The following is a 15,024-nucleotide window of genomic DNA, read 5'->3' as shown; positions in this document are numbered from 1 at the left end:
GGTTATCCCTATGTGACTTATGCAATGCCTTCAGTCAGCAAAGTCTGAGGCGTTTGATTGCCTAAACTTTTTGTTTTACCCAGTGAATGTGTTACGTGGCACAGGCTGCCTTCCCCACTGCTGCTCTGAACGATGGACATGGAGGTCTGGGGTTTGTTCAGCTGGCTGCTCTGTAGAACCAAAAAGCTGTAATAAACTGTGCTTGTTTCTGTGACTGGCTAAACTGGGTTAAATCCTTTGAATAATCATCACAGAGAAGGTGTTAGAACTGGATGCCTAGCTGAATAGCAACTCTTATTTCAGTCCGTAGGTGAGCCCAGGTTGAAATTTCGCTCTAAGCCAACCAGTGTTCAGCTCATCTGCTTTTCTAATCAGCCTCAGACAACTGGGGCTAGACGTGTATTCTGCTTCAGGGACAAACCCATTACAATATTTATCAGCTTCACTGGTTTGGCTAATGTGGGATGTTGGATTGACTGATCAGTGTTTGCGTTTGGAAAAGGCATTTTCTGCTACTCCCATTTGCTTGATATTTTGCTTTTCCTGTGCTTTGGAAGTCTCCATGTGTAAAGCCAAGTTACACAGAAAAGGACAGATTAAAAGCCTGGAGAAACTGTGTGTGTTGCATAGAGGGAGACCAGAGGATGGCTCATAGCAATTTCAGCAAACTTTGAACCAGCTTCAAAACACACTTTGGTTACTGCAGACTTCAAGAATAGATTTTATGGGCATCTTTGGAGTTCAGCAGGCATGGGCAGTGTGTTTATTTTAGGTATTAATTTGTCCCAGAAGATGTCTGCTGCTAACAGAGTTAAGTCTTTACCCAGATGTGCTTTCTGTGCCAGTGGTCACCCTGGTGGCCCTGAGCACAACTTGAAACTGACATGGGATGTATCAAATGATGGCTTCACAAGAACTGGCATGGGCACAGGAAAGGGGAAGGAAGAGAGCTCAGTGTTGAATCCCCTTTTATTTCTATCCATGTAAAATCATGCTCAAAAACTAAGGAGTAGCCACAAGATTCATCCAAACTCAGGCTATGAACCACCTATCCCACCCTGAACACAGGCATTTGGAGATGCTGCTGCCCACAGAAGTGTGATAACTATCCTGGGATAAGATCTGTTACCTGATGGGGTCAATGAGCAACAAGGAACAATGTCCTCAAGTTGTCAGGGAGGTTCATGTTGGGTATTAGGACAAAATTCTTCTCCAAAAGAGCAGTCAAGTATTGGAACAGGCTGCCCAGGGAGGTGGTGGGCTCACTGTCCCTAAAGATGTTCAAGAAAGAGCACATATGGCACTGAGGGCCATGGTTAGTGTGCATGGTGGAGGTAAGGTGATGGTTGGACTGGATGATCCTAGTGATCTTTTCAACCTCAATGGTTCTATGAATTTCTGATTCTATGATTCCGTGGTTCTATGATTCTATGAGTGCGCTCTTTCCATTACAAAGTACACATGCCTTCAACTGTCCCCCATGTCATTATGTCACGTTCATGGCATGTTAACCCCCTTCCCCAGAGCCACCAAGAGGACAGGACTTGCAAATGTGCTTCAATGCAGGCTGACACTCCACTCCAAAATGGTGGGTCTGGTAGAAGGAGAGCACTGCTGGATGGAGGTTTGCATGTGAACAGCATCTCACAGCTCATCTCCACAGAAAGCCAGAAGTAATAGGATGAGCTGATAGCAAATGTTTGTATGTTAATCCTAACATATCCTCTAGTAGCCAGCATCCTCCAGTTTAAATGCTGACAGTATTTTAATTGAATACTGCCTGGACAGAGCATGACAGTTTAATAACTTCCTACCCGGAGACAGAAAGTTCTTACACTGTTTATTGTTTAGATGAGCAAATAATCTCTTGACTGTGCTATTCCTGTCGCTGTGATGTTTTAATCCCTGCCGCTACTGCATCTGGAGAGCAGAACATAGATTTGCTGTAGGACCTCTTCCAGAAAAGTGATTGCATATGCAAAAAAAAAAAAAAAAAAAAAAAGAAAAAGTGTGTTGCCATCTTTCATGCTTTTTAATTACCTCACAGTGCTTCTGTGCCTCCAGAGTCACTTCCTTAGAATGGTTTTTTGGATTGGAAAGCACCTTAAAGATTGGGAACGGCAACAGGAAAAAGTGGGTGACTTCATGTGGATCTGAGCATTGGGACCAGCACGGGTCTGCAGTGCTGGGGGCTGAGCAGGACGTGGGGCAGCATCTGGCTCCTGATGGCTTCCTCAGTGTCTTTCTTTACTGATAGAGATCTGCAGATATTTGTGTCAGAGACCATCCACGCATAGCTTGTATCTCCTGCACCTTCACAATACCTGGATTTACTACATGAGCTCTCTAGAATAATTCTGTGCAGATCACAAAAGGAGTGGGATTTCCCACCCCAAATGATGTTAGAAAACTCAGGTGCTCAAGTTCACCCTAACAAAACGTCTATCATTCCCAAAGAGAGAAAACCCAGATGTCTCATAGTCACTGCCCATCCCATGCTTAGATGCTCATACCATGCTTCAAGCAACAAGCAACATCCACTTTTCCTTGCCTTGGATTGACCCATCCAGACCATGATGAAGAGCTTGTATGTGCAGCAGGCATACTTAGTTTAGAAACATTAGAAATGGGAAAGATTAAAAATTTTTCTTTCCCCTTGCATCTCTTTGCAAATATTTGAAGATCTTGGAGGGTTTTGTGGCAGCAGAGGGAAATGGCTGTGCAGGATGCACACTGCTATGTGCACTGCGCTAAAGAGCGCTGCAGTTATCCTTTGCACTGCCAAACAGGATCATGACTCTTGGGGTTTCTGAAGAGCTGAGGAAATGTTGGTATCCTTTCTCTAGACTGTGGCCCTGACCATACAAACCATGAATATTTATGGGGTTGTTAATCTTTTTCTACAAGTTACCTGGAAACAAAGTCAATACTGTATGGAGAGCGTGGTCCAGATATATTACTAAGGAGCAGACAAAAAGGTTTTGAGGAAAAAAAATTAAAAAAAAAAAAAAGGAACTCCAGGCTTCTACATAATCACTGTAACTTTCTTTGCTCCTGACAGGTGAGACTTTGTTTTCCTGGCTCTTGGGAAATCAGTGGAGATGCATTAGCAGAGGTAGATGGAATAGTAATTCTGGGGTGATGTTGGGCATGCTGATCAGGACTCCGTCCTCTACACCTGAGATTTCAGCCTTCAAATCCAAACTGACGTGGCAATCAGAAATCTGAAGGTGCTCAGGCTGTGAACAGTAGTTACAAGAAAGATGGAAACAATCAAAAATTCTTCCTTCATTCTTGGTCTCCAGACTGGATTTGACTTTCAGAGATGCTGAATAAATTCATTTCTCATTGTCTTTAAGTGATGCTGTAGTACTCAAGACACCTGAGAACTAGAAGCCCCAAGGCAAAGCACCATCAGCTGTATCAGACTGCATTTCTTCCCTGCAAGTAAATCCTTCTGCAAGTCTTGCATTCCCAGGGATGCATTTGTTTACCCTGTCTGAGCAAACACCTTGCCTCTTGAAAGTCCACTCTGTTTCCTTTGAGCTAATATTCACCATAAGCCATTTGCAATGAATGCTTGCTGTACTTTAATTTTGTTTTGTGATCTGCCACGTGGCTTTCAGGCTGCATGATTGTAACCCATTTAAGAAAGGAGATTAGCAAAGAATAAACTTCCAGTCAAAGCTTTCAGACTGTCAGTTGTGAGAGAAGTCTCTGAACTGCTGGGTATATTTTTACCAGTGCCCAGAAGACATTTGATTGCTCTGACCTACTAAAAATTGCCCTGTGAACTCACACAGTGGAAATTCTGCATAAATACTCCGTTTTCAGGAAGAGCTGGGGGAGGGCTGTTTTGTTGCTTGGTAGGCAGTCTGTACTATATTTTAATGTCCTGAAGATATTTCACTATTTATTTAATCTCCAAATCCATCAACAAATGTTTTAGTTTACTGACTACGCCTGTGCAGTGTCAAAAAACATTCGGCAGAGCAGGACCCACATCTTCAGTAAAAGCGTGTTTATGTGACTTTCTGCTTTAAACCCCACAAAGCCGCTCCCACCAAATCCCAGGCAGAGCTGGGATGCAAAGCAGTCCCTGAAGGACTTGCAGTACCAAACCTCACATCCTTTAATTCCTTACTCACTGCAAATAGCAGTACTGCACATTTTTTATACAGTGCATTTTTATCATAGAATGGCTTAGATTGGAAGGGACCTCAAAGATCATCCAGCTTCAACCACTTTGCAAAGGCAGTTAAGTAACATTGTGTCCATTATACTGCTGTAGAATCTGAAAGATGGCCAAAATTACTCACTTAGCTGTAGATGCATGCAAAGAATTGCCTTCAACACCTCACTGCTCCCCATACAGGTAATGGGATTAAGGGGGGAGGTGAACTGTAGCATTCAGGGGTTGAATGAAGATGATAAGAGAGTGAAACTGTTTTTGCTGTATTGGCAGGAGGATAAAGGGCCAAAATGGGATGGAGAATGTTCTGCAAGAACAAAAGGAGCAGATGAAGCTGTTTTTGCATTGTTTTAGCATTCTGGTCCTCTTGGACAAGAAATGAAAGATATCAAAGCCCGGAAGCCAGCTTTCTGTTTCTTCTTTCCTTGCTCCACCAGTGGAGGAGGCCCAGGTTGTGACTACCAGCATTCTTCTCACCCAGATGCAATCAAGCATATGAGGGTCCAAGCCCATACTCCTTGTGCCTGGGGTTTAGCTATTTCATTACTTATTTGCCTGCCTTCCCCACAGTTTTATTTTCCCTTGGGAACAGCCATCTGTGGTGTGTTTCCTATGCAGTGCCCAGTGCTGGCCACCAGGTGCTCTTGAGTTTGCAGCCTGTTGGCTCATGACCTGGGCTGAAGAGCTTTGAGGCTTCACCATTTAAGTGGCTAATTGCTAGTACACCACTGGGTAGTGCATCAATAAAGGGACAAGTTGTTATCTAACAGTGGGCTCTGGGATATCCCTAGGTCTGGGGGGAGATGCTGAAATCTTGAGAAAAGCTCACTGAGAGGTCTTGATGTGAAAAGGAGCAAAATAACTCTTAGGACAGAGTCCCTCCATTTGTGGAAAACTGTAATAGACCTGTAGGGTCTGAATGACTCCATTTGTTTTGCTGTCTTTCTGAAGTTGAAACGGCAAGCACACTTGAGCCTTCTGGTGAGGAGCCAGCTATGGTAAGATGCTGCATTTCAACACAAAACCCTTCTGTCCTTTCTCTGGGAACTGACAACTTCCCATGTCCTATCAAGAGTTTGATGCTTCCTCTCGTATGGGAAATGTCTGTGAAAATCAGTTGTCTCAGTGTCATTTTCATCCAGCTCTCCTTGAGGACTTCTTACTGTCTATGCGTAAGCAGTTAGGGATTCAGGAGCAAAAGTGACATTTGCACGCCTGCCGTGCTGCTGTAAATGGCAGTGCAAATCAATGTTGGGCAATGGGTAGGAAGGAAAGGGCTGAAATGTTAAACACATCATTTCAGATTGGTAAAACTTCCAGGTTTTGATTTATAGCTTCATCACCAAGTAGATTAATGTGGAATTCATACACAACCAGCTCTTTGCTTTCCTTTCAGGCCTGACATATTAGCATTTCCCATTAATCTAGTCAGCTCCAAGCATGATGAAAGCAGAGGAAATAGAGGATTAGGTGTATGAGAGCATTAGGTGGGCAGGAGGAAAGAGCCAGCAAAATTCACATCTAGACAGTGAAAACCATATGCAGGTCTCAGCTTGTAGCTGAGGCTTTTGGGAGCAAATCTTCTGAAGCCAGCATACCCAAATGCTTGCTCCTCTGAGGTTCTGAGCAGAGGGTTTTTCAGTAAGATAGTTTTAGTGGGAGGTGGGTGTGAATTTTTCCCCTTTATTTTGCTGATGTAGTCCACAGGCTCCAGAGTTGCCTTTCAGAGGTCTCAAACTTTATTGCTACATATTTAAGCATTTATGAGTCTTGAACTTCTTCCCTTAAAATAAAACAACAGCAACCAACAGTAATCACAAAGAAAAGGGAAAAAAAAAAAAAAAAAAAAAAAAAAAAGAAAAAACCCTCTGCCCAAGAGCCCCAGAGCTGCAGAAAGGGCTGATGAGACTCACATGTTCCTGAAAGCTTCTGAGAGGAGCTTTTGGCTCATGGAGTTTCTCACCCCATTTTTGTTACAGTCAGAAGCAAAGGAGGTTAGACGGGCAGGGGAGGGGAGATAAAATGCAAATATTAAAAGGTCACCTTTGCCAGAAAGCATATCCAAAAAAAAAAAAAAGAAATCAGGCTGTGGAGGAAATCCAAGCTCTTTCTACTTGAGGTGTGTATGGAGAAAGCACAAGAAATGTTCAGCAGGTTGCCATCCCAGATACACTGCACTAAAAAATGCAAATGTTCAGCATCTGATGCAGCTTTCTCCTGCCCTTGTAGATCTGGCAAGGACTGAGGCAGTCTGGCAGGATCCCTGGCACTGCCACCAGCCCCACTGTTTGCTGCACAGGAGCCCCATGGAGCTCGCTGCTGTCCTTGGAGAGGATGTAAAAGTATAGTGCTATAAAGCATCCAATCAGTCATGAGTGCTAATGACCCCTAAGCACATCAAATCAGCCTGTTCAGATCCAGTCTCCATCCCACACTGCATTATGCAAAGGAATGATAACAGTCCAGTCCAGGAACAGGACACCAGGGGTTTTCTGGGCAGTGGTTGAATCTGAGTCACTGAATCTCCTTGGGGTTGCTGAGAGAGGAGAGCGAGTGGTCAAGTCTCATGACTGAGGTTTTTCGCTGAAGAAATAGCAGTCTCTTAAATTAGGAGTACTTGGCGTTGGTTTGCTCCTACACAGATTTTTCCAACCTGCCTCTGTGTAAGAAACATTCAATCTCCAGCACTACTCTGTTCTTGAGACGGGAGCCTCACTGCTTCTGGTTATGAACATGGGCATAGTCTTTCATGGTGCTAATTCTAGCCTGCTAATATATGCTTTAAGATCATCAGCTCAGCTTACACAAGACACCAGCTCAGCTGCAGACACAAGTGATATGAATTATTTCCACATATGGATAGTTTTCAATCTAACCCAATGTTCAGATGGATGTTCCTGCCCTTGCCTTTGCTTTTGGCTGCTAGAGGTGAAGACTCTGCTCTCCACAAGGAGTACGAACCCACCCAAACTGAAAGGAATATTAGGAAAATATTCTGAATGTTATGAAAAAATTCTTCTCTAAAAGAGCATTCAGGCACAGACTGCCCAGGGAGGTGGTGGAGTCACCAGCCCTGGAGGTGTTCAAGAAAAGGGCACTGAAGGACATGGCTGGTGGGCTTGGTGCTGAAGGGTTTATGGTTTGACTAAATGATCTTAGTGGTCTTTTCCAACTATGATTCTATGATACCCAGAGAGGATCCCCTGGTTGTAAGAGGGACCACCAAGGCAAGAGGAATATTGGGTTTGCAGAAGTCAGGTCTGAACTGCACTTTCTAAGGCTTAACAATTTTCTGCTCAATAGTTTGAAATGAGAGGTGGGATGCATCTCATGGCTTTTAGTTATCAAAAATTGGGTATTTCAGCTGAGTTATTCATGCTGCCTCCTTCCAAGGTGCATCTGTTGGTAGATGATACAAGTCACTGTCTGGTGATGCCTACACTTTTGTGCCAAAATCAGAACCCTAAACCCAAATAGATGCCAAAACACTGAACACCCACTGTTCTTTGAAGTGCATCTCTATCATGTGATTCTGATTAAATGTTTGTCATTCAAGGTTCTGTTCCTAAAGTGACAAATGCCAGAAGCCCCCAGGAAGGCTTGCAGCTCAGCAGCCTTGCATCTGGAGTCATTTGATATAACTTGCTCTGTAAAGGGACAGGCCCACAGGAAGCACTTTTGGTTGCCTTCCCAAGAGATGTATTTGTGAACAATTTGCTCCTCTGAAGTAAAAGAAAACAGCGAAGAGTTTGCCTGAAGAAATTTTGTTTGATTCTACCCCTTTGCTGTGTTTCTCCTCCAAAGAAAGAAATCCCTCCTGAACACAGGAGTCGGGGCAGCCCCAGACCAGGTCCACTTCCATCAGGTTATTGTGTGCTTCTTCTTTTGTGCAAACTAAAATGATCACAGGGAAAGTCTGCCTTTTCCTTCTCATTGCAAAATGCCTTCATGGCTCTATGCAGTGGGTGCCATTTCTTTAGGACATTCTCAGGTAGCAAAGGTGGAACTGGACTGTCCCGTTTATGCCATCCCGTCCTCTTGCAGAAGCTGTTCACATTCAGCCAACACCATCAGCTGTTAGGAGAAAAGCAGTCACTCTACAGCATGGCACTCTGGGGAAAAACAATCCCAAATGAAGGACTTAAAGATGACTCTTGTGATAGCAAGAAAAAAAACAAAAACGAACAGAGCAAGGACTTGTAATCCCACTGTGCATCAGTGCCATAATGCATTGTGAAGTCAGGATTTGTCTCCTCCTTTCCCTTTCCTCACTCTCTCCACTTCCCCTCTCAACTTGGGCCAAGGAGGATATTAACCACAAGTGGTTTCAGCAACCCTTTTGCCGACATCTGCACATGATTTTTTTCTGTAGTTTAAAGAGTCATTTCTAGTGTCCATTCATTTTGATTAAACTCTGATGTTTTTTAATTAAATCTACAGTGCATTGTGAGTGTTCACGTGAGCTCACAGCAGAGGAGGGCTGTCGTTTTCCTAAATTGGAAGCTTATGGAACCAAGCTGCAGGGAAATAATCACGGGATTTCAAACTCTGACTTTTTTCCTCCGTCCTCTTTCAGTCTGGGAGGTATTATTTTAACTATGTGAATCCACTGAGGACTCCAAACCAACTGACAAAGTGTACTTTTCTCCTCCACTCCCAGAGAAGACCTTCACAAGACAGCCGGTGCTAAGTCTCAAATGCAAAAAGTTATCCAAGGTCAAATTCCTCTGCTTTGCAAACTTCCATCTGCCACCCCAAAGGGATTTAGCATCCATCCGGCACCTGGTGGGAGTTACACGAGGTCTGCAGCATTGCACAACCTGCAGGCACCGCTGGGCGCGAAACTTGTGCCGGTCACTGCGCCATGGGATCCTCCGCCATGGGCATCTTACTGCAAGCAGCTGTACTTGGGTTGACCTCTGCTTTTTCTTTATTTTTTTAACATTTTTAATAGTCTTTATAGCCCCATAGGAGATGAGAGTCAGGCAGGTCCTCGCGTTTGTGGTCACAGCTGAGACAACAGCCCCAAGAGCCACAGGGCCAGCACTCAGCTTTGCGAAACCTCAGGCGATCCGTCCAGGATTTTGCAAAACCAGACTGCGAAGGAGGAATGGTTCACGCCAGGCAGATTATATCCTAACAGTCATTGGGATAAGGAGGTATGAAAGAAGGAAGGGGGATACGCAGCACAAGGGCTGGAAAGTTGCTAGTTAAAGTGAGAACAGAGTCGCTGTTCATCTTGGAAAAGAGAAGATCTGGGAAGCTCGCTGCGTCGCATATTCTCAGGCATTCATCATCTGAAATGTCTCTTAATTGCCCCTATTATATCACATCACAAACATTCCTGTAATTTCCCAGTCACAACCTCCTACAAAGGGATTCTTTCATTCAAGCGGTTTTCACAGAAATCTTTTCCCCTTGGATCCCCATCCTGTAACACTGTAACACACTCAGAGCAGGAATCTGGAAGTGGAATTTTTTTTTTCATCTTTTTTTTTTTTTTTCCTAAACGCCAGATGTTGCTTTGCAGACAATATGCTTCAGTAATGCAGTGTGTCCCATTTCCAACCTCTTTCCTCCTTGTCCCGAGATAATCAGCTCTTAACAGCTCCTCTTCCTCTTATGGTAAAAGCTGAAATGTAAACAGCCAGGACGTCCGCCGTGTCAGGAACCAGCTGAGTGCAGCTCACTCAGACATGGGGTCCCTGACACGGGCTGCCTTCAACATTTGGCTCAGCCAACAGACAGCATTTATCATGTAGATTCCCCTGGTCACTTCCTAGCTCCTGGCTCTGGTTTTAAAAACTCCTAAATTTCTGGGGGTTGCATTTTCCCACCATTTAGTCAAGAGCTGAATTTTTTCCTCCCAGAAAATACACTTGCATGTCAAAGGCCAATGACCTTAAAAATATCTATAGCTTAGCAGTCTAAATATAGCACAGAGCTGAAATACTGAATTCCTGAGAGGGAGCCAGTGTCAACAGCAATGTCTATGGGACCGGAGGGTGGGCTGCAGCCTGGGGCTTGTTCTGTACATTATCACAGACTGCAGCACCTGGATGTCCCAGCATGGCTGAGAAGCCCTTTGTGCAGATGTCCTGGCCAAAAACCTTTCCCATCTCAACGCTTTGTTATTCTCAGGTGTCTACTTAAGCAAAGGGTGCTTTAGAGTCACCCAGAACTGAAGGCACTGCTCTCTCCTTGACCTAGGGAGGGAGGAGTTTGTTATATGTCCATGTGTGGAAAGCTCCAGTTCAAAGAGCTGCCATGGACTTTGCCAAGGAGCCATGTCACAGTGATAAGCCACCACACTGCAGGGGAGTTAGACTTAAAAGGTCCCTTTCAACTCAAACAAACCCCACCATGAGCGCTGAACCAGCCAGGAGTGGTTAAGCCATGACAAGCGATGGTGATAAGTGCTGGCTCCAAGGAAAAGTTGTCCATCTCCATCCCTGGTTCTTCTGAGTCATCTCGTCTTACAGTTGATGATCACAAGTCTCTTCCGCCAGTGCTGGCAATAGCCAGGAGTGACCCATTAGGGATGGACCCACCCACCTTGCAGATCTGAGGAAATTGTCCAAGATTCTCCATCCCTTTGCTTTCAGGTTGAACTGGTACCTACCATTTACTAATGCAAGTGAGTGATGTGTTATCCGTTAGTCGTGGATAGAAAAGGAGTAATAGATGTTAGAGCTTCCTCTCTTTCTTTTATTAGACTTGGGAGGGATAGAAGCAACTGAAATCCAGACAGGAAAATGCAGCAGGGAATACATACATAGCATGAAAATGGCTTGCTAATGCTCAAAGGTGGGCAGTGCTAATTTTTGTTGGAGTTGATAACCACTGGTTTACCTCACCCCTTTTCATTTCACAAACCCAACTCTCAATGGGTCTCATTATCCTGGAAGCTGTTCAAGAAACTCCTCCTCCTCCTTTAACAGGGCTCCAAACACCTTGCAGATCCCCAGAGATTAACTGTTGTTAATATAGTCTAACCATAATATTTCTCAGTTGGTTCATTTGCGGCTGTGCCTTGAAAATCTGCTGTGTTTTAGTGATGATTATATCTGGATGGCTTCTTGGGATTTTCTCTGAAGGCTTTTTTGAAGGAAAGGTCTTCTCCAAAGCATTGTGTTTACATGCACTTTTTCCAAGAACAGACCCTTTATCATTCTCAGACGCTATTTGCTTATTTGATTTGGACCTGTAAAGAGAGCACATTGACACTAGCCTCCTGACTATCTGGTATAGGATCCGGGCAGGGTTACAGACCCAAAATGATGACCAAACTTTGGTGCTGAAAGTTCCACTGTCCTTGAAATAACACCTACCAGATTCAGCCCATCTTTTGTTTCTTTCCTTCGTTTTGAGTATCTTTTGTTCTAGCTGCTGTCAGGAAGGATTATACATATATATATATAGGGCTATACGTCTCTATATCCACTCTATCTCCTGTTCATAAGCAAATTGAAGTGCTTGCAGATGACACTGCTTCTAGCTCCTCAGAGGCAAAAGCCAAATGCCACTTAGGATGCCAAGTGCTGCTTCACATGTCCACGATGCACCCTAGGAGTGGGTGCAGCTGATTGAGCATTGTGCTTCAGCAGCTGTGGAGCAAACGACCCTTTGAAGAAGACTCCTATCTTAGTCATCACTGACCTATATTTGATACCCATAATACACATCTCTTTTTACATCAAGATACCCAGAAGGTCTTAACGCAAATTGAAACGCTCTCGGAAAAACATCCCAAAATAATTTTGCTGGGTTGTTTGTCATTTTGGGAAATCTGTAGGATCACAAATTATTTGACATCTTTGTGGCTATGAAAATAAAGGGAGTTTTAAATGAGTAGCATCACAGTAGTGTGAAGTTTGGAGACAGACTGGAACTTGAGATCAGCTGGGCTTTTTCTGTCACTCTTTTGAACTGGACAAGGCCTCTGGGGGGTAATGGAATTCTGGGAAGTGCTGGATAAGCTGCTTCATTTTAGAGAGAGGAAGGAAAAGGCAGAAATTAGCAGTGCTTTTAGTCTGAAGGTGAAATTGCCTTGACTCCATTGTCTTGGCCTGAAATTAGGATACTGTGAGCTCTTTACTAAAAGGTCTTGAATGATCTTTGCCTCCTGCACATCAGTGTTTCCTCATCTCATAGGATCTGTTTGGGTCTATCTGAATTTGTAACAGCGTAAACTTTTATACTTGCTGCAATAAGCATAATAGAGATCTTAATGTGTGAGAGCATGGCTCTTTCATGCAATGTAGATGGTGTCGCAGGCTCATGTCCTACAAATGAAAGAGAAGGTTTGGACACCATGGGTTGGTATACCAGCAGCATAACAGCCCTTCCTGTTGTTCAACTTGGTCTTCAACACCTTTCACTCCCTTGTCTCTACAGTAGGCAAGGACAGGTTTACAAGTGTTCCTGGTAGGCTGGCTAGTGGCACGTAGAGGAGATTTGGAGACCTGTGGTGATATCAGATCAGGATCTTTCAAAGAGCTGAAGGTTTCATTACAAGAATCAAACATCTTCTTTTCTTTCCTTGTTTTATAGAACTGTCCCTGGTTTGTTTGGGTTTTCCTTTCCTTTCACGCCCCTGAACATCTGGAGATGAAAGGTATCACAGCCCATCACCAAATGGCTCAGCAAGACAGCACTGAGCATGTGCTGTTTGACAGCAGAAGCTCCAGTCAGGCACTGACACTGAACGTTAGCAGTCAGAAGTGCTTTATTGCCTTCAGCCTTTCTGTGTGTGAAGCCAGGAGTATATGAGAGGACGTGGACAATGGGCTCCCTCTTTCAAAGCACAGTATTTACCAACAAAACCTCTGTCACAGGGGATGGACCAACACAGAAGCCGGGAACAAGACACAGGCATGAAGCTGTGATGCACAGTACCACCTAGTGACTGAGCATGGCTACATAAGGGCAATCCCACATTTGGAAAGCATTTGCAAAATATGGCGCCTGTGTCCCCATCCTGTTTTTAACCCTATCTGCCACCAAATGTGAGCACATCACTATGGGCAAAGGCACACAGCTGATGAGCAGCCCTAATTTTTCCTATTTTTTCTGTCTTTTTTCTTGGAAAGAAAGCTCAGGTTGTGAGAGAAAGGGCTTTTAGGCGTGAAAAGTGGAGAGCAGCCTTGCTTTGTTTGCTCCACAGGGTGTGCAGGTTGGGCTTAGTGCAAATTGCCCACTGAATCACTCGTGAGGAAATTCTCATTGCATTGTGCAGAAGAGGAGAGGAAAAATGCAAGGTCCAGTGAGTAAGGCAGCCTTTCAGGGCATCCAAAGAGAAAAGAAATGCCACAGACTTGTTCCATTCTCAGTAACGATGTGAAAGAGCAGTCTGATAGGCTCTGCTCAAGAGAGGGTTTGTAACCTTTCCCATTAATTTCTTTTCAAAGAATTGCTTATTGAAGGCTAAGCTGCTTTTTATAAGCCTTAGAGGCTGAGTGTGTCTTTGTCCTGTTTTATTATTATTACCGCTTGTCTCCCTTGGTCTCTTTTTTAAAGAAAGCGGTTACTGTACATTGCTGGTGTTTCTCTCTATGTCTATCTGAGAAGAACACAATGCTGAGATGGGAATTTTGTCACTTTTTGGCAAAGATGAGGCTGCATAAAGCACAGTGAATTAGAAGAAATCCAGATCCGTGGGATTTCCCCATACTCCATCTGACAGATTTACCCACAATCCAAGCAGCTGGGCTTTAAATGGATTTGATCCTTCTCATTTGGGTCTCTCTGCACCAGGGAAACCAGGGAAAGGACATTCAGACTTTCTCCTGGACCTTGTCTGGAAGCTGCTCCTGTTGATAAGCAGCCCCTTACCTGCAAGCAAGTGTTCAATGCTCGTGTCCCAGACAAATTGAGGGTTTAGATGGATATCTTTTCCTGATTTCATAGAATCACAGAATCATGAAGGTTGGAAAAGACCACTAAGATCTTCTAGAGCAACCATCAGCCCATCCCCACCATGCCTACTAACCATGTCCCTCAATGCTACAGCAGAGGTCTTCCTCTAAACATTGGCTGGGAATGCCAACCCCAAAGTCAGTAAAATCTAATAAATCACCTGAGTACAAAGCAATACCATATTTTCTGGAGCTACCAGTCTGTTTTTTCCACCAGTTTTTGCTTTGAGAAGGTAATGCTTGACCACTGAACACACTAATCCCAACAGTAGCACCTGTACTTTCCCAGTCAAGGGACAAGGCTGCCTCACACGTGTGGCTGTCGCATGGTAAACACAGCATTTCCAACAGGACTTCTTTCTAGGTTTTTATGCTCCTTGAATTACTGCTTTTCTCTTTCCCACAATCCATGATGCTGCATCCGACCCCTGTGCGTGGCAGCCCTGATGAGGCTCCTGCACCTGGGTAAACACAACGGAGTGAATAGGGCCCTTCACAATGGAGTCACCAGGAAATCCAAACACTGTGAAGGCCAACAATTCAGAGGAAACACAATAATGTCATTTGGAGACGTGCTCCTCCCAAGCACCAGGAAAACACTGCTGCCTAGGGGTGCCGTTCTCAAAGAACAGGTTTTCCACCCCACAGGTCTCCAGAAAGGGCTCTTTCTCTCTTTACTTCCTTCTGCCGAGCATAGTGGTTAATCACACTGAGGAAAATGAGTTTCTGGAATAAATAGGAAAGGTGGGAAGGTTAATTTCTGTCTGTGGTTATGCTGGGGTAAATGCAAATTATGGCAGTGGGTTTACAGTGTACTGAGTGGTCTGGAGAATGGTCAGCTTCCTGCATGGTATTCAGGCCCTAGGCACCAGAGTGAGGAGCAGAGCAGAGGAGCCACCACTCCCTACACTTTCT

The 15,024-nt window shown here is 44.3% G+C and overlaps 1 protein-coding gene across 3 annotated transcripts in view; it reads left to right on the top strand.

Annotated features, from left to right (window-relative positions):
- The window catches only part of FRMD4A (FERM domain containing 4A), a 206,992-nt gene that overhangs the window by 33,819 nt on the left and 158,149 nt on the right, over positions 1-15,024 (top strand). The gene's annotated exons all lie outside the window — the stretch shown is intronic.

Source organism: Lagopus leucura, unplaced genomic scaffold (assembly GCF_019238085.1).
Source record: "Lagopus leucura isolate 7727_CA_CO unplaced genomic scaffold, USGS_WTPT01 Super-Scaffold_100008, whole genome shotgun sequence".
NCBI classification, from domain to species: Eukaryota; Metazoa; Chordata; class Aves; order Galliformes; family Phasianidae; genus Lagopus; species Lagopus leucura.
This window is presented reverse-complemented; position numbering and strand designations above follow the sequence as displayed.